This window comes from Ambystoma mexicanum, chromosome 14, assembly GCF_040938575.1.
Source record: "Ambystoma mexicanum isolate Mex_15411 chromosome 14, UKY_AmexF1_1, whole genome shotgun sequence".
NCBI lineage: Eukaryota > Metazoa > Chordata > Amphibia > Caudata > Ambystomatidae > Ambystoma > Ambystoma mexicanum.
The window spans coordinates 151,977,522-151,998,047 of NC_090940.1; the positions used below are offsets into that span (position 1 = coordinate 151,977,522).

The window sequence follows — 20,526 nt, forward strand, 5'->3', positions numbered from 1 at the left end:
TTTTGGTGAGTTTTTATCTTTACTATAAGTAGTTTACAATCATCCAGGTGATGAACCTTAAGCTCGTGACAGTTAAGGATTTTTTTTCACCACAATAGCCACGCCCCCACCGTGCTGACTAACCCTGTCCATCCTAAAAATCCTATAATGAGGCGGTATTGCATTTTCTATCACCATCTGAGACGTTTCCGATAGCCATGTTTCAGACAATGCTAGAATGTCAGGTTTCTGGGTGTTTAGGGAAATCCTCCATTTCAAACGATTGCTTAACCATTGACCTTGTATTCAACATGGAAATGGAGAGTAGATAGGAACGTGGTGGGCGCACTGCGTTGGTCAGCATGCAAGGTACATTGCGGTTTACTAATGAAGCTCCATTCCGAGAAGTGGGAGGCAGATGTGGACTCTGACTGCATCATACCAAAACTCAGAAATGATGAGGGCTATAAGTAAAAGAAAATCAGGCTGAGTGCAGGCGAGACGCTATGTAAACAGACACTCACCTAGACACCTTAAGCTGTGTACAGGGTTTGACCGGGAGAAAAAGGGGAGCCGCACTCCACGCACCTTACACAAACCAGCACAAACCGTTTTAGTCTAGTCGGCGCAGTCGCTCAAAAAATCCTCTAAACTACAGAGATTGTGGGAAATGTAGTTGAATCAGAACATAGAGCGTACAGTGTATTCAAAACGAAACGCTGATTCAACTCGCTCTGGGAGCAGGTGAAAATAGGCAGTAACGAGAGCTGGAGGCTCTCAAGAGTATTAAGGTTAGATAAAAGCAAACAAAGTGTAATTTTACACTAAGATGATTTGCTATTCGACAAAAATAGCAGCAAATCGGGTAGGTAAAAGCAATAAGATTGAAGTGACACACTAAGATTATCACGCTGTGCACTAAAACGTATACAATGTATCTAACAAACAGTCGCCTGTAATAAGACTTTACAGGTCTAAGTTTGCAGGCATCCCATCAATTATGGTAAAATTACACACCTATCTTTATAGATAGATAGATGAAGCCTCGCTTCAATCTGTGCACCTCAAGTAGACCTTTTATGTAGGCCTTTCGGGTGCATTTTAAAGTCTACAAAATCCGATTTGGATTTGTACACTACTGTTTCTCATCATGTAGGTAGGTAGCTATGGCAGGGGACTAAGTAGGATAGTGATCTTTTTATCTTTCTGCGCTAACAGTTTAAGGTCCACACACTGCCCTACATCTGCCTACTTCCAGGAATCGGTTGCAAATTGCATAACTTTGGAAGTTGGAGACTGGTAACTTCATGATTTCTCATCAATTAAAATAGCTTGTTTTAATGCAGGGTCGGCACTTGTGATCTCAAAACGATCTCCGTTTGATGTTTGCACCAAGGAAGTGAACATGTGCAAACTGGGTAACAGGACGTATCTGCATCAATAGAGTTTGCCCTTAAAGGGAAAGTTCGCTCCTGACTGGGATCTCTTCACATTTTCTTACTGTATTCAAGGCTGCATATATATCCAGCGATGGCCAATGGGCCGGCTCTTGCTGGGTCCGACATCTGGCAACTTTACCTTCGTTCGTGTGCTGAATGGGAAACGTATCCATCCCCTTGCAGGATGAGTATGCCGAACAGGCGCACAGTGCTCCTGTTCAGTACCCTCATTGTCCTGGCAGCCAGGGTGGGCCCGAGACGCGCTTGAGATAAAATACCCCTATCACACCCTGCAGGCCCCAACTTAGTTTCTTCAGGAGGAGCATTTAAAGTGTGAATGATTTACAAGTAAGGGCCTGTTAAAGAGGCCATTGTCTTGGGCAAGACGTTAACGTTTCCGTGTTAAGAACTGTGAAGGGACATTTTTATTGAGAAAGCACACGCAAAGCACCAGTTATCTGCCTAAATGTATGCCCTCCTCCAGGACAATTGCACATACCCCCCAAACTGGTTTAACTGATCCGCCTTATTTTCATATGCTCATAATTATCACATCAAAAAGCGTTTTAGGTAGAATGTAACATTTTCCTCTCTCATATATGAAGCATGCCTTTGTCAAACATTGGAACACACATGGGTAACCTATCCACACATTACATTTTTTATTAATAGTCTGTCTTAAAAATACATTTTCAAAATCTGGCAATTTTTTGCATTCTGCTGAATTGCATTCTGGTATTTGTAGTCTTTCATTCATGGTGATAATGCCACAATTGGAAACTTTTTGCCTAGGATTTATAAATTTGTGCGAGTACTTAACAGTTATCTTTATTAAATAGAGGATTGTTGAAAGAAACATGGGGAGAAGGGAGAAGACAAGTGAGCATTGTCTATTTGTCGAGGCCAGGACGTCGCAAGAGAAATTGCAATCCAGGAGACTGGAGCGCTTATTTTTCCGATTGTGGCCATGTGTTGCATTGCAGGGCACATGGAAAGGCTACATGTGGGTGGACAGTGTTGCTTTTTTTCCAGAGGGCAGACTCCACACCCCTTGGGTGTTTTTGAGGCCGGCAAGCTTGCTCAAGTATTTGGCTACCAGGATTACAACCAGGTTGTTGCGTACCCAGTGGCCCAGTGTTGACGCTTAGCACATAAAATTGTCATCAAAGCATGTGTCTCGTATGTTTTTTTTTTTCCCTGCAAAGAATATGGCACTAAAGATTGCTCGGTTTAAAATGTGAGCACCTTTTAGCGTAGTTATTGGAAAATCTCATCTCAGGTTATTTTTCTGGTGTTTTGAAATGTATTTATTTTGAATGCCCAGTGTTTTTGTTTTGTGCACTTTCTTCAAAAGGGTAATGCAATTGAATTAAATTGTATAGATGTCTTTAAGGTATGTTCATATTCGTGGGTGCCAGCTTTTGATTTTTGCTATGGGGGCACAAAGTCCGACTCTGAGTGAAGCGAGAGACCTACTCCTCCCCAGGTCAAAACACCACTTGCCACAGAATCTCCCAATATTGGAAAATGTCAAAGGGTTACTTTGAATAAGGGAGAACGGTTGATTTAGAAATCAATAGACAGCAATTTTTCCAAAGTCTGGCAAATGCCATGCAAAACAGATGCCTTACACAGCCTACTCGCATGTAAGCCCTACCCCAGTGCCTGCAGCTTCATATGATAGGATCCCAAAGCGATTATGATAACATATTTTGGGTGCAGCACTGCCATGGAAGTGGATTAAAGTGGAGTTGATGTACACTGTAGATTTTGGAAAGATGCAGCATGAAAGAAATTGAAATTGTTTTTAAACTGATAAGTTGAACATTTCCTTTAAGTGGAGTTCAACTGCCACCTTGGCCCCGTCTGAATTCCGCCCCCTCCTTTAAACTCGGCCCCCACCCCAGCCCTTGTGGGATCCGCCTTTACATGTTTTCCATTGCCATCACTGTGTGCATATCTGACTGTCCACAGGAGCGGCCCCCTCCGCTTGCACTGCAAGTGCTGGTCTACTCAGTGGCAAACAGTGAGAAAGAAGGGCATACACGTACATGCTTACGTGCTGCTCAGGCATGCCCACTCCTGCTTGCAAGTGTTTGGAAACCTGTTGGTGAAGTTTTAATGTCCCCATTTGAATCTATAAATCCAACCTGCCCAATAGCTTCTAAATATTATTTGATATGCCTGGCTCTTTTTCATGTTTTATTTGGATTTAAGAAGGGAGCATAGTGGTGTAAGGGTGGGGGTTCACCTATCAGTGGGCCGGGAATTTCATTATTTGTTTTCCTTGTTGAATTGTTCTGCTTAATTTGAAAAGTACACCTAACGGGGGAATTCTAGTGCACTGTCAAGATTTTGAGATGTGTGGTGGCTGCAAATGTAGCGTGCTGTGGGCACTGCAAAAGTACAGGCCTGTGTTACGTTGTATACTTGTTGGATGGACTATGTCTTTTGTGGTGGTGTGCCAAGAGGGGCAAATTGCAGGCCTTTGTGTAGACATGGGTTAGGCATTTGCGAGGCACTGCCATATTTAAAATGCTTTGCCATGAAATCGCAACAGGTGGTGTGAATGCCTGTGCACATAATGGTAGTTCATGTATTGGGGACGGGGGTTCGAGAGGAAAAGTAATGTGGCACTAATATCTTAACTATTGTATCAAGATATCACTTTCTCCACTATCATCTAGTGTATCAAAATAAGGACTTGCTGAGCTGGAACTATAGGCAGCTTTTAGGTATCGGGCTTCACACAGCCTGAGCAATCTGGTGTACGAGGAACAAGTATGTAGCTGACCATATCGTGCTGCGAATCTCATTCGGACACTGAGTGCATACTTTCATTTTTTGAGCCATTTATATATAACTGATGGTGCTTTGAACAGTGCTGTAACATTCAAGTTGCAAGCTACTAGGCATAAGTGACTTGCTCCACCAGTTCTCTGCATGCACACGTGCCATTTCCTACTTGCCCCATAGTCCACTATCACTCGTAATTTGCTAAAGGTGAGTGCACATTTTTAAAGCCTTCTATAAATGCGCTCTAAATGTGTCCTAAATGCTCCTTCATTTTTATTGTGTATACAGTTTTAACACATAATAACACATAAAAAAACAGAATTAATTTACAGAATAAGAATAACGACATAAGTATATTAGTATCAAAAGAAATTCATTCCCATATCATGTACTTAAAAGTAAGAAAAACAGAAAGAGAAGAAAAATCATAAATCCACTCATAGTAAAAGAAATCCTGACAGAATAATATAGACAAATCACCTGCTCAAAATGAGATCAGCAGAGGCAGAACCAATAATCCTGCAGAATTATCTGTCCAATGTATCCAAAACTCAGTTTATTTACAGTTCCTCTAGTGATTTCACATCAAACTTTCGCAACTGTCCATTCACACACTTCCATACCTGCGTCATGGCAATGATCTTACTACGGCTTTGACCAAACAATGTAACCAGAAAGATTCACAAGTTATATCATCTAGATCTTCCACAAATTTGGAGTAATAGTGTGCATAGATGGGTCTCCTCACAGGGCATCTGGTGAGAACATGTCTCACTGACTCAATTTCCTGCTTATCGCAGCAGATTCTGCAGGTTCTTTCATGAGCCAGAAGTCCCACCCCTGCATTTCCAATACATCAGGGCGGTTCAGTCTGATGTTCATGAACAGCTGATGCGTTGTCAAGGATGGGGGGGATCCTTAGATATTCTTGTGGCTCCTTATAAGGAAAACACATCCTAGAAAAGGTGTATAGGTACTTTGTAGTTGAAACTTTCTCATTGCTATTAACCCAGTCTAGCTTCTCCGCAGATTTTTTCAAAGATTTCAACAGTGCACCTTCACCGTATTCCCATCTTGGTGTCCAGCACGACCTTTCAAAAAACCCTTGTTCATACTCTTAAATTTACTCATCACCGCAATAGTACCATTCTCAGCTGTGTGCAGTGTCGACAGGAATGAATTAAATGGCGAGAACATGATTTTAAATTAGAGCTTTGCTCTTTTAAGGTTAATCAGGGTCGTGCGAGATTAGTCCCATCTCCAGCCTAACAGCCTCAATAGGAGTGTAGTTACTTAGCCCCAGGGTTCTAGGCCACATCAGACCTTCAGTTTTATCAGCCCATAAAGACCAATCGCAAAAAGAGGCCTCCACGCAATACAGAAAGGCTGATGCTAATTTCTGTCTATAAACAGTGCGTATTCCGCACAGACTGTATCGGGGAGATCTTCTAGAGAATGCCAGTACCGTTCCGAAGGTGGAGAGAACCTTCGCTCGCTTATTTTCCTACACATTCTCATTCACCCCAATTTATAAAGAAACAACTTCATAGCCCAGGTACTTATAAGAGTTAATTCACTCTTTTAATAGTACCAATATCACAAGGAATAGATATCTTGTTACATCGACCCCGCCCAATGGCCATGAATTGCATTTTGATGATCTTGACTTTCAGGCCCTTCTTTTCCGCACAAGAGCAAACTGCCCTGGTGCTGTTGCAGAAACCAATGTACGCATTGTCTAAAATAACAATATCATCTGCATAACAGATCCAGCCCAACTTAGTCTTGCCAATCCTAGGAAAAACATTCATTTTTTCAACGGAAATGTCACAGAAATCGGCCATGAACAAATTAAAGAATATGGGTGCCAGTGCACACCTCTGTTGAACACCTAGCTTAACTGGTATGGGGGTCAGACATTAGGCCTGTGTTCAGCCATACTGTTGTGGTGTTGGAATCGTACATTATTCTACAAATGTACAGTAAATGCATTGGCATACCCATGGCCTCCAGTTTATCCCACAATAACCCTCTTTTTACCATATCAAAGGCTGACGAAAAGTCAACATAAAGAATGTAGAGCGGTCACCCAAAAGTATTATTTGCCTACTCCGCTAACATGTTAACCAGCTAGATGTTATCCACAGTGGAATATCCCTTACGGATCCCAGTTTGGGCCTTATTAAGAATGTTGTTCTGTGATATCCACTGGTTAATTTCCTGGAGTAATAATGTGCAAAATATTTTGCTCGACGCATCTGTAAGTGCTAATAAGCGGTAGTCTTCAGGCAAATTTCTATTTCCACCTTTAAATATGGGGATTGTTATGGAAGTATTCCAGGATTCCGGTATGATTCCAGTATCTAGGATTTTACGAAAGATAATAAGCAGGGTATCAGCCCAGATTCAACGTTTTGCTTAATGAGATTACATAGACCATTCGGGCAAGGCGCCCTAGATGGTTTTTAGCTTCTTAATGTTAATAACATAATCACGTATCAGCATAAAATTGTTCGCTTTTTTTTATCAAACAAGTAGAATCTCCCCTGAATTTCTCCTTGAGATTTTTAACCCAAGCATTACTATCTATACAGCAGGCCAGCTCTTGGTTGGCTTTACCGGAGACCACCCTAAAATTTGGCCAAAGATTTTTGTATCTCATGTCAGAATTTTGACCATCACTTGCCATTGGCGTTGTCATTGGAGGCTCTATATCTATAAAGCCAATTCCTATAACTGTTTATTTGTTTATTTTTTGCTTTTCCGAAGTATGAGGTCAACGAGGTAAGTATATTCGATGGCTTTGACAGCTTTACGCTTTTTTTTCTTTGCCTCATTAATTCCTTTATCTTAAGGAGCAGCAAGAGGGGTTTTTGACTGGTGAGGAGGCAGTTTGTGTCCAATTGGCATCGTATTGTGCATGCATACCGCAATCCAATCCACAACATCATCCGCAATTAGCTTAATCCTATATTTAAGCTGAAGACACTTACTCCAACTGCTAGTTTTGCTCAAATTCCTGTCAGACCATCCCAATTTATTTCCATTACCCAGCACAAAAACTTCCCCAACATTGTCACTCATGTACACCTTAGCAGTCTTCATCACTAACGTACATGCCAATATAGAATGGTCACTAAAGGAAGTAGGATGGACATTAAATTGGGTCAGTCGGCCATAGAGGGAGGCATTAAGAAAGATGTAATCAATTGTCGAGACCTGCTGGCCATTAATCCAGGTAGCCGTGGGCCCCCCCTTACCTCTACTAAGACCATTTGTCACATATAGGTCGGCATTCGGCAAGGAAGTTCCTCCACCGTTCAGATTTTACAATGCTCCTTTATACACTTGGAGGTCATATCGGGTAAGTATGATTGTATGGCACCCTTTGGTCTGGCGAGTCAAAATTATCTCCTGGTAGCTGATAGGCTCCTCTAGTCTACAAGCAGTGGCTAAACGATTACTGACAATTTAGAACCCTACCTTTGTGATCGTGTTATTTTCACAGCGATTCTTAAGTTCTTGAGAAAGTACACATTTTATTCTTGATACTTAAGACTTACGTAATTTATAACTGTGTCCTTGATGGGCACATAATATAGCCATAATCACGAGTTCCGTTAGGGCTCCGGCACGGCCTTGGTTATGTCATTTTTTTTTCTATTTTTGTAGGTTGCCTAACTAAAAGACTTTTTTTGGGACCGTTTTAAGGTGGCCTACAAAAATAGAAAAAAGCTTATTTCTTCGCCCTCCACCCTCTCTGCCCAATTTGCTAAAAAATGGGGGGTCCCTGATGCCTCCCGATCCTACCAAGACCCCCACCACCATTACACATACAAAACACACACAAACACGTACACCCAAAACAGACTTTTCTCCCTCGTGGCTGCTTCCGGGTCCTGGCGTGCTTGTCAGCCCCTGCGTGCATACATGTGCCCTTGCTTCACCAGTCTCCTGACCACTGCAGCACCTTCTCTTAGTGCGGCAAAGTCAGCGATAGCACTCAGACCAGATTACATGTTTTGCATAAACGTGATTTTATTAAAGTAATGAATGCCTCGCCTCCTCTGTCTATAGCTGAATTCCCTATTCTTTAAAGAAACAAAAATAAACGGGTGCTCTTCAGGACGTCTCACAAACTGTCCTATGTCCAAACCTGTTCTATACTAATGTCTTACCCTATCACGATAACAAAAGGTTAAATATAAAGTAGATTTAAGAAAGTATTATTTACCCCTCTTGCTAGGATGGTGGCGGTTGGTTTTCTGACCACACCCAAAAAGAGTTTTCAGTATTCTCTCTCCTGCCTTATGACTGTTGCTTTATTTCCAGGGTCTGGTAGTCTTTCTTGTATCTTGGTAGAGGTTGGTACTGACCCCACCCAAATGTTCCTTTTCCTCCCAGTTAATTGGGCCGGGTTGGCCAGTTTATTAGTTCAAACCCTAACGTTCCCCAATGTCTCTGGGAATTTGTTCCTCGTTGGAGGTAGTATACTCTGGTATTGTGGGTTTCCCTGTGTTCCTTTGGCTGCAAATGCCTCACCCCCTCTCTGGATATTTTGTGTTATAGGCTACCTTGGGCCTTGCAATTTCGTACAAATTTCACTAGCCCTAGAGGGCTAGTTACTTAATCTACTTGCCCCAAAAAATTACTCTTGCCCCTCCAGAACCCACTTTTTTGTTAATGGTGCACGTCACCATTAATAAATCGTATATTTGGAGCAATGCTGCCACCCAGTGGCCAGCCGCATACAGTGAAACATTTATTTGCTATATACTGCAAAGAACGTTTCTTTGTAGTACGATCCTACATCCCTGTATTCAACAAGAAGGGCACCGACCCTTGCACTTAATAAAATCTCCTCGCCTATGCAAGTGGTGAGAATTTTGCGGGCCCTGTACCCCGCTTTCAGCTCTTTCCCGTTGATGGCCTTAATGCTGGGCTGCAAAACAAGAAACCTATGGAGCTTCTCAGCCAGGTTTAGGGTTTGTTTTCTCGCCTCCTCATGGGGTCCTTTGCTGCTCAGCCCCGCGTGGATTATGTGGTGGCTTCAACACCTTCCACCAACACCTCAATCAGTGCCTCGTAACTACCCTCCGGCAACGGCGATCGTTGTGGGACGCGGTCTCTTCAGACAACGCAGAACCACAGTTGCTCCATTCCTCGTTCTTGGGCATCAGTTATTCCCATCCTGGACTGATGGGCCATCAGCTTCTGCTGTGGTGGATGCCGACATGCCGCTTCTGGCATCGCTTTGGTTCCCTGTGGCAGCTCTGAACTCCTATGGCTCGGAGCCTTCCTGGATTCAGCAGTGTTCCGCAGGCTTCTCCGTTTCTCCACCCACCACACCAGCTGTGTGGTCATGCCTCAAGGCTGTTCTGAGAGGCTTTGTAGACAGCTACCAGGCAAAAGAAGCCTGATTCTTTCTCGCTTTTAACCCTCCTTTTTTCTCTCTCCTTTTTTCTCCATTTCTTTTTTCATCCCCCCTTTTTTTTCTCTTTATTTTTCGTCGTGGGCCAATGAGCTTTATGTTCCTCCCTGGCACAAGCTGGAAGACTATTGGTTCCACCCCAAGGCATAACTTAGTTTTCAAAAATTGATTAGCAGAGTTTGCTAATTAAATAGTTATTGATTAGCAAACAAACCCATTTGATTAGCAATTTTTTACAAATGTTTTTAATGCCACCAGAAGATACTTGTACCCAAGATATAAAATGAGCAACAATACAGCAGTTTTGTGTACCGCTGATATAAGACATAAGTGAGATAAGTCAGGCCTTGCAAATTCTTTAAAATTCCACTAGACCTGCAGGTTGAGTAACTTAGTTTACCCACTTGACTGAAGAGACATGCACTAGACCCATGGCAACGGATGACAACGCATTTAAATGCACTTTCTGTAAAATGGTGCATGCACCACAAACCCACTTTAGTTTGGCACGCTGCTGCCACCCAGAGGCCAGCCATCCACAGTGAAACTTCTATTTGATATTTACTGCAAAGGAAAGTTTAAATAAGTTTCCAACATCCCCTGCAAATGGAACTGGCCCTTCTTAAAATCTACTTGACTAAGCGAGTGGGCAAAAATACTTTGCGAGCCCTGGATGATTGTCTGTAAAAAGGTTAGCTGCATGAATGGACACAAATAAATGGATATGATGAAAAGGCTGTGAAAACAGTTTGCCCAGCTCTCTCTACTGCAGGTGCACATATATAATGCAATCATAATCATAGAGCAAAGTGAGCTCTGGAAACCAACTACAGTATATAGTTTTACAGTAGGTCAGTAGATGTACAGACTGGATGAAGCTATTGATCGTTTAAGTAAAAATCAAGTTAGCTTTGTGTATTCATTATGTAAAAAACTAATCTGAGTGGATCTGTATCAGGCAGAGAACTGGGCAAACTAGGCAGAATATTATAGTTTGCCGCCATCTCACTTTCAGGGTAGCAGGTATAAAGCAACATGGTATGATAGAATGTCAATGAGTATGGGATCAGCTCATGGGTTGAGCAGCAGTTGCAAGCTGTATGTAACCAGCAGGCCACAGAACTAGGTTTGCCATCAAAGCATTTGGCCGCGTGGTAATGTACATTTTTAAAAGTGTCCACTTGTCAATATGATTCTTCCCCAACAAAATGAAATCTAGTTGACACTGAGATTTAGATACACTTAACTGTAAGCATGGAGACAATGCAGTGTTTTACAGTAGCAACAAAGGAATTGAAAGCCTTTTTAAAAATACAAACACCTACTGGTCTTTGGCAGACAGGATACAGTTAGCTTAATAACAGTAATATCCTGATTATTTCTGGTTTGCAACTATTTGAAAAAGAAATATGCGTAGCATTCCCACAAAGGCCTTTTTGGCACATGAGTGAAGGGGATGATTAATGCTGCACTTATTGCCATTAGCTGCATTGAACTTGCAGTGAACAGAAAAAAGAGGGCGGCGAGAGCTCTGAAGGCAAGAGGAATGCAGGGTGAGCTGTGCTTTCATTGAACAGGGTAACTTAAATAGCTAGCTTTGCTGCACAAGTGCCAATTTAATTAGCAAACCTACAGAATTGCATAGCAAATTGCTCTGTGACACTGCTTATTTTATACCTTGCACTCTACCTGCAAGGATGGCAACAACCCCAGGTCTGAAACCAAACCATCCACCTTTAAAGGGACCAACACATGCTCAATTTCCAAATAACCAACAAATACCTGGGATTTGGTACGTGAGGGACGAGGATTAAAAACACTTCCTGCGGGTAGGTGGGGTACCCACCAGTGGGATCTTGCTTGCCCTGACCCCTAGGGAGTGTTGCAGAGCGGTCTCCTCTCTAGTGCCAAGGGGGGTGGCTCCCTCCCCAGAGTGGACGAATTCCCTGGATTCATCAGAAGTGGCACAGGGTAGGTTTAAATCTCACATATGGATTCCTGAAGATGTTGTATCAGTCACTGCACCCTGCGGTGGCTTTTTAACTTCTGCACCTCTGATTCAAAATATTATTGTTACCTCATCAGTCTGGTGATGGTTAATCTTTAAAAGTAAGCAATATTTGTTTATGATATGGCAGTGGTCGGCAAACTGCGACTCCAGATGTTTTGGACTATGGCTCCCACGAGCTATTAGCATTGACCATAAATGCTAGTGCTGATGGAGATATATAGTCCAGAACATCTCAGTACCATATGTTGCAGACCCCTAGTAAAGCCACACCCATTTTTTACATTTAAAAAACAATATTTACCTGTGAGGCATCAATTTTTATATCAAATAAATGAGCCCAAGTCAATGATGTCAAGGCAATGTATATTTGCTGGCTACACTGGAACCAGTATCCTGTTCTCTGGAGTTGAAGGATCGTGTGTAGGTGCCAGCCAACTCCCTGGAGTGCAACCACAAAGGTCTTACCTTTTCCCCTGGAGATACTTGATTGGGCCAGTAACACATCTGTGCCCTGATTCCCACATTGAACCTTGATTGAGCATTCTTTTATTTTGGAGTCTTTGTCCTATTTCTGTTTGGATTTCTACTGTTCTCCGGCATGGGGTCTGGCATGGATTCACATGCTCATGAATATTCCCCGTCGTCGGGCTGGGAATCCTCGGTAAAGAAAAAATCAGCTTCAATTTAGTTTCTGAACGGTCTTTCTCATAATAACCAATCATTGGTCTCTGGGTTATACTGCCCCCAGCCAATGACTGCCCTCTACCTAAGCCTCTCCTCTGGCAGCCATCTTCAGATTTTTACCGCACGTTTACGTTTTGGGAGTCCTCGTGCTATAGCTCTCGAGCTTTTACTGCATTTTGCGATTTTTTTTTTTTATTTATTTTTTTAATTTTTTTCAATTTTTTTTTTCAAAGTGTTAAACCTCATTTTTTCAGTCAATCGAGCCTCAAGCTCCTCTGTTTCTACTTCTGATCAACAGGGACCCGTTTCGGAATTTTCTACGCCCCTCAAGGGCAAAGTTTTCGTCGAGTCCCGCTTCTTGGGGGATTCCAGAAGATTCTTTGAGGTCTACCCCGCGTGGACAAGGCCCATGAAAAAGGGAGCACGACACCTGGATCCAAGCTGTTCAGGAGCTGCCCTGCATGCGGATTACAGAATGTCTTCAAGGAGGACGAGCATTCTAGATGCCTCCACTGCCTTCACGAAGACAAAACGCACGTGGAGAAGGACTGTGCGATTTGCAAGAACATGTCGGAACGGACCATGAAGGATCGGCGGATCCGCCTCACCAACTGGCTGGAGGGGAAGAGCCCAGCAGCAGGTGAGAAGAAGAGGTCCGAGCGGTCTTCTAAGACCGTTGAGGATGCTACGGCGACAGGGGCCCAACAAAAGGCAAAGCAGCACGAGTGCCGAACGGTCGGGCTCCTCGGCTGCCAGGCAGGGCGCACTTTCACTGACGCCATCAACCACGAGCCAACGCTCTGACTCCGGGGGGGGGGGGGGAGGGGGTGGGGAGGTGGGGGTTAGGGGGGAGGAGGGGAAGGAAGTCGGAGAACCCAGCTAAGCTCCGGGGGAAGCCCCGGTCAATCCTGATGAAGAAAGCAGAGGGGGGAGCGAGGCAGCGACCCCCCCCCCCCAAGGTGAAGGCCTCAGCGTCCAAAGACGTTAAGGCTTTGATTCACCCAGCTAAGGCCTTTATCGGGGGAGTCGTGGCGGCCCTGGCTAAGCCTGTGGAGGCTACCCCAGTGGAGGCGACCTCGGGGCCCAGAGTTTCCCTGCCACCGCAGAGGGAATCCTCTTTTTAGCCGATCAATAAGACCCCCGTGAAAACCCTGGTGGAAAAAGAGGGGGGGTGGTGGCCATCACGGATACAGCCTCTGAAGAGGAGCTGGCTGAAGTCGTGAAGATCCTGGACAAGAGGTCTGAGGAAGTCCAGTCCCACGGGAGGGATCCTGATGAGGCAGACGAAGAAAGCGACGGTGACGCTGACGAGGTTCCCGTGGAGGTGGAGCATTCCACTCCCCAACTGTTGCAGCCGTTGCCTGGGCCACAGGACGGCTCAGGAGCAATCTTGATGGCTATCCAGGCCTTGTGCACAGAGATAAGGACAAGATTGCCCTTACCCCCAACGGACGACCCAGCGGAGCCTGGACCGTCGGGAAGCCCTCCAAGCAAACGGAGGAGAATTCATCCCCCACGCCCTTCCAGCGTATGCAGCCCTCAAGGCCTTCATCTCCTTCCCCGGATCCTAGGGATGACACGGGAACAGAGACGGCTACAACGGGGACGTAAGATGACGGTAGTGACGACGGGATGGGCCTTCCATCACCACCGCACCCGACGAAATTGGCTCCTTCCACGCCACGATTGGCAGATCATCCGAGCTCTTTCAGCTCTGCCCGGTGGAACAGAAGAAGGAAGGTTTCCTCTATCAACGGCGTGAGGCCAAGAGGAAGACGGTCCTCTCAGTTCCGTTGCTTGACGACATCTGGGACGAGGGGCTGAAGAACCCGTCCACGACCCTTGCCAAGAGAGACCAGTACGAGAAGAAGTACCGGGTCCCGGATTATGCCCCCGTGTGCCTTAGGGCGCAGCCGAACCCGGATTCGGTCGTCTCGGCAGCGGCCAAGAAGACAGTGGTGGGGGCGATGGCTTCAACTTCGACCTCCCCGCCGGGCGGCGAAGGAAAGAAATTGGATGCCATGGGACGACGGGTCATCTCATCAGTAGCGACGACGATTAAAGCGGCCAACGCCCTTGCGATTGTGGACCGCTACGACAGGGAGCTGTGTTTAAGGACGCCCCTCTGCTGGACTTCCTCCCGGACGACAAGAGGGCTGGGGCCCTGGAGATACTGCAGGAAGGCGAGGTGGCGTCGGACCACGCCATAACAGTGGCCCCAGACATTTTATGACCCGGGCTTCCGCCAGATGGGCAACAGTGTTTGCCTTCGCCGGTGTGGTTGGCAAAAGGCAACCGATTTCCACCAGGACGTACAAACCAGAATTTTGGACATGCCTTTCGACGGAAACAACCTGTTTGGCAAGACAGTGGACGAGTCACTTCAGGCCATCAAGGCCGACACGGAAACGGCGCTGGCCTTGCGAGTTTTGCAACGACGACGGCCACCATTTCGGAACTCCGGAGGCAAGCAAGGTGCCTCCAAAGGATTCAGTGGCGGCTCCTCGACGTACCGTCAGGCGGCCCGCTCCTGGTCACAGGAGGCCTTCAGAGGACGCGGCAAGTCAGGAGAATCTTGTCATCGTCAAGGAGGCCAAGGTGGCAAGGCCACTACCAAGCAGGACTGAACCGGGCGTAGCGTCGGGCCCCCACCTGAGCACTCCGGTGGGAGGCCGGCAGGCCAAGTTCGTCATTGTGTGGGAGTCCATCTCCACCGACCGATGGGTGCTGGATACCCTGGCCCGCGGGCACACTTGTTTCTAAAAAAGTGCCCCTGCATTCATCCTTTGGCCGGGAAGGAAAACCACGTCCCTCAACTGCTGCTGGAAGTAAGGGCGATGCTGAAGAAAGGAGCCATCGAGCTTGTCCCAAAGTGGCTCCGGCGATCTGGAGTGTACTCGCGATACTTCCTTGTAAGGAAAAAGACCGGCAGCTGGCGACCCCTCCTGGACCTTCGTCACTTAAACAAGTACATCAAGTCCCAAAAATTCCGGATGTTCACTCTCCAGCACGTGCTGGGACAGCTGGAGGAGGGCGACTTCTTATCGTCGCTGGACTTGGAGGATGCTTACTTCCACATCCCCATTCTAAGAGGACATTGAAAGTTCCTCAGATTCGTAGTCCGAGGACGGCACTACCAGTTCAAAGCCCTCCCCTTCAGATTGAAGTCGGCGCCCAGGGTATTCACCAAGTGCCTAGACCACTAGCGGCGCAGCTGCGCCTGCAGAGGATCCATGTCTACCCCTACTCGGACGATTGGCTCATCCGAGCAAGGACAAGAGAACTCGCCGTTGGACACACAGCGAAGACTGTCCAGCTGCTCACGGATCTGGGATTTTACATCAACTACGCGAAATCCCACTTGGTCCCGTCACAAGTCGCACTGTTTCTGGGAGCCAGGCTCGACACAGTGGCACGATTGGCCTCCCCGTCGGAGGAAAGGATGAAGGCCATCCTGGGCAAGGTGCAACGACTGTCTGCCATGGACGTGGCCAGGGTGAGGTCCATCAAGTCCCTTCACGGCATGATGTCCTCGTGTATCTACCTCGTGTGCCTGTGCCGGCTGCGAATGCGTCCACTGCAAGAGTTCCTCGACGCCCGTTGGATGCAAGCGGCGGGCAGCTTCGAATACAGGATCTCGCTCAACGAGACCTTCCGCCAAGCGATGCGCGTGGGTGTCCTACCACCGGATCTCGCGGCGGGGATGGACTTCCAGATCCCCGCACACCAGGAGACGGTGACGACGGATGCCTCCTTGGAGGGATGGGGCGCGCACACCGCAGATCTTAGCGCAAGAGGCCTTTGGCTCCAGGAGAAGTCGCTACACATCGACGTCCTGGAGCTCCGCGCCGTGTTCTGGGCCCTCGGGTCATTCCTTCCTTTCCTCAAGGGCAAGGTGGTGAGGATCTTCACCGAAAACACCACCATGATATTCTGCATCCGGAAGCAGGGAGGCACCAGATCCTCAGCCCTATCCAAGAGGCCCAGGATATGTGGCATTGGGCCGTCGCCCAAGGGATGTTCCTGGTACCCTTCCATCTGGCAGGAATAAAGAACACCATTGCCGACTCACTCAGCAGGGATCAAGTGGATCTGCTATTCCAACGATGGGGCAATCCCCAGATCGACTTATTCACGACGGCGACGAACGCCAAGTGCCGGAGGTTTGCCAGCGGGGGATCATGGGCGATGCTTTCTCATTTCCCTGGGATGGCCTGTTCCTCTATGCGTTCCCGCCGTTGCGTTTGCGACTCATCAACCAACTCAGAGGTCCCGGTGCAGGATGATCCTCGTCGCACTGGCGTGGCCGAGACCGATATGGTTCCCGGACCTTCTGGACATGTCGGCGCCGCCCCTCCCCCCCCCCTCCCAGTCAAACTGCCGATGGACGCGGATCTCCTCTCCAGAGAAGGAGGCGCCATCCTCCACCACGACCCGGGGTTGCTGAACCTGCAGGCCTGGCTCCTTCAGCACTAGAGTTTGGAGGGTACGATATCCCGGCGGACTGCAAGGAGGTGCTTGCAAAGGCCAGGGCGTCCTCAACTCTCAAGTGCTACTGACACAAATGGAAGAGGTTCTCTGTCTAGTGCCGTACACAGAAGATTAACCCTCTGTGGAATTCGGCCCCTCAAGTGCTGCCGTACTTGCTTTCGCAGGCCAAGGCGGGGCTGGCCCATGCCTCCATCAAGATCCATCTGGCGGCTATCTCCCACTACACCAGAACTCCGGGGCGCTCATCCCTGTGGTCCCATCACCTGGTGAAGGAGTTCATTAAGGGACTGTTCTGATCCTTCCTGCCGGTGAAGGCTCCGGGCCTGGCATGGGAACTCAACGTGGTGCTGACCAGGCTCATGGGGCCGCCATTCGAGCCTCTGCATTCGGCACTGTTGAAGTTCCTGTCGTGGAAAACGGCGTTTCTTGTGGCCATCACCTCCGCACGACGAGTGGGCGAGATCCAGGCCCTCTTGTAAAGCCCCATACCTGACTTTCCACGAGACAAGGGTGGTGCTGAGGACGCACCCCTCCTTCGTGCCCAAGGTGCCGTTGGACTTCCACCTCAACGAGCCCTTGGTGTTACCTGTTTTTTTCCCCGTCGCCTTTGTCGCCGTCCGAGAGGACTTTGCACTCGCTGGATGTAGCTAGAGTACTGAAGTTCAATGTGGACCACACAAAGAGTTTTCGGAAGACATCACAGCTGTTTGTGAACTTTGGACCTGTGAACCAAGGGAAGGCCCTCTCGAATGCTTCCATTTCCAGATGGCTCTCCAGCTCCATCTTGCACTGTCACCGGTTGGCAAACCGACCGTTGCCCGGCTGTCTGAGAGCCCATTCGACCAGAGCGATTGCTGCTACCACGGCGTTCCAATCTGGTGTGCCCCTGCTGGACATCTGCAGGGCTGCTACGTGGAGGTTGACGCGCACCTTCACGAGATTCTACTGCGTCGACCATGATTCCAGGGAGGAGTCCAGAGTCGGCCAAGCAGTGCTGCGCAACCTGTTCGCCTGAAGGTGGGACTGGTAAGGAGATGCTTAATGTTGAGTGATTAAATGCTTAATGTTGCCTTGCCACCTCCCGTGGTTGTGCATGTGTGTACTGCTATATATTCTTGTGTTCATGAGCATGTGAATCCATGCCAGACCCCATGCTGCAGAAGGAACAAGTTACTTACCCGTAACTGTTGTTCTCCAGCATGGGTCTGGCATGGATTCACATGCAAACCCTCCCTCCTACCCGTCAGCGGCTCTTCACTTGGTCAAACTGCCACTTTACGTGTTACCAAATCTGAAGATGGCTGCCAGAGGAGGGGCTTAGGTAGAGGGCAGTCATTGGCTGGGGGCAGTATGACCCAGAGACCAGTGATTGGTTATTAGGAGAAAGACAGTTCAGAAACTAAACTGAAACAGATTTTTTCTTTACTGAGGATTCCCGGCCTGACGATGGGGAATATTCATGAGCATGTGAATCCAAGCCAGACCCATGCTGGAGAATAACAGTTACAGGTAAGTAACTTGTTCCTTATCACCTCACACTTTTCCTAAGAGGTCAGCCTGCCCTTGGCCCACATTACCACAAAAGGCATAGCTGTTGGGCTGTGCCTGTTTCTCCTTTATGACGATCACTTTTGGTTTAGTAGTCGTGTGGGGTTGAGTAGGCGGTTTAACGACTACTCACCTTTGTACATCCCTGGCATTTTGTGACAACTTGCAAGAAGGTTTTGAAGTCAAATTAAAATGCAGGGTAAGTATAAAACATCTTCTTTTTCCACCATCCGTGGAGCTTGTTGGAGAGGACTTGGGAATAGAGGGTCCAGTGTTCTGAAAGTGCTGCAATGTTTGTTTACCATTCCATAGTGCTGGCATTGGGGGCTCCTGTGGAGAGGGCTGACGCCCACCCCCCGTTTCAAGTTGTAGGTGAGCGTGGGTGAAATGGGATAATGTAGATTAATAATCAGTAGAAGTCAATATCGAGAATCGTCTGCTACCATGGCACTTAGCTAAAAGCGTATTCCTCATTTTGTCATTGTTTTGTTGACGTCTAACCTGCAGTACAAACCCCACAAATCTAATGAGTTAAAGTAACTGCTGGGTGCTTTCAATGTTCTAGTAACAATTGTAATCCAGTGGTAATGTCGTTGTGACCGCCAGCTTCCTTTGTTTAAATGTCAATGCTGCATTTGACCCGAACTTATGCTTTTGTGTCCCCTGTATTGTAATAAGGGTGTCGTGTTTGGTGGCTTTGCCTTTGTTCAGTTGTCGGCCATTTAGCCCTTCGCAGCAAGCACTGCTCTGTCTTTTCATCGGGAGTGTACTGCGGCTGAACTTTTTGGGCCTTTTATTTGCCTAGTGAGATCAGCAGTTCTCTTTGTAGCCAGGCAGTGACAACCCACTTCTTGGAGCTGCCTTTGGTAAATGTTATTCATTATGGCTCAGTGGAATGTGGAAGGTATTATTTAGTTAAAAAAATATGCAGGTGTCAGTAGTCGAGTGCTTCTAGGGATTCCTGGGATTGACCGCCTAATTGTGGGCAACGTGGTCGTCCACGTAGTGGCAGCAGTGGCCTGTCAGCAGTGCTTTAAGTGGCCTGTAAAATTAAGCCAGGGCGAAAAAAGCCATGGCCTGGCAGGGGCTCAGTGCTTCAATTAAGCAGCAACACTTGCCTCGCCTGAAGGCCGCCTGTTGGGCCACACCCCCGTAAGAACTCTGGCAGGATTTTGCAGAAGTGCTGTGGCCTACAGGCTGCATTCAGATCTTAATTGTGCACCGAACCCCTGCAGGGCACCACTTGGCGTCGACCGGGACGCATTGAAAAGGCAGGCAGGGCTTTTTTTCGAAATCCTGAAGCACCCACTTATGCGCGAGGGCTTTAGAAAAAAGCCTTGGTTTACAGTGGGCTGGGGACTTTAAGGAGCCCCGCCAGGGCTCCGTCTCAAACAGTTTTCTCTGCCCCTGCTAGCCCGGCCCACTTAAAGCACTCCCTGCCAGTTAGAAGGCCCTAACTAACTTCGTGTGGGGGGAAGGGGGCACAGAGAGTGATAGTTACCGGAAGAATATGTCTGAGCCCCTTTCGTTGATGAAACTGCCTTTTCTCGAATAGGCCTTTTGGAATTTAGTGTCGTTTTGTAAACGTTTTAGTACGGTGTATAAGATTAAACTCCAGCATATTGGGCGCTTCATCATAGATGCAATATAGCAGTTTCTCTGCCAACAAAATTCGTACAGTGCGTTGCCTAGGTAACTAATTGTTTTTTTAAAAAACTGCATTCAATGTGATATTACAGGAAGTGTCAGAACAGTTCTTACATTTCCGCATATTCACCTATCCGCAACAGTATGTAGTTAGGAAATGGAGTGCAAAGGTCACATAGTAATGGGGCACAGGGCACAACCCTACAAATACTTGTGTTTATTTTTTCATTGGTTTGTTTAGAGAGCAAAGCACAGACGACATGTGTTCACTGTTCGGTTCGCAAACAGCTACAAGTCTAAATCCTCAGCCTGCTCTTTTGTGCTAAGTGTATTATTATGTGTTCATTGGTATGGCAGTTTGCAGGTGGCTCTGTATGCGCTGCCTATAAGCCTAAGTTATTGTAATGGGAAGTGACGATAGAGCGATGTGATGTAAGGATGGCGTCCCGTCGTTTTACCCACTCATTGACTGCGTGGCCATGCTAGTTCTAATGGTTGTT

General features: G+C 47.0%; 1 protein-coding gene across 4 annotated transcripts in view; it reads left to right on the forward strand.

The window, feature by feature from the left end:
* Positions 1-20,526, forward strand: part of MIDEAS (mitotic deacetylase associated SANT domain protein) — a 1,134,261-nt gene that overhangs the window by 486,068 nt on the left and 627,667 nt on the right. The gene's annotated exons all lie outside the window — the stretch shown is intronic.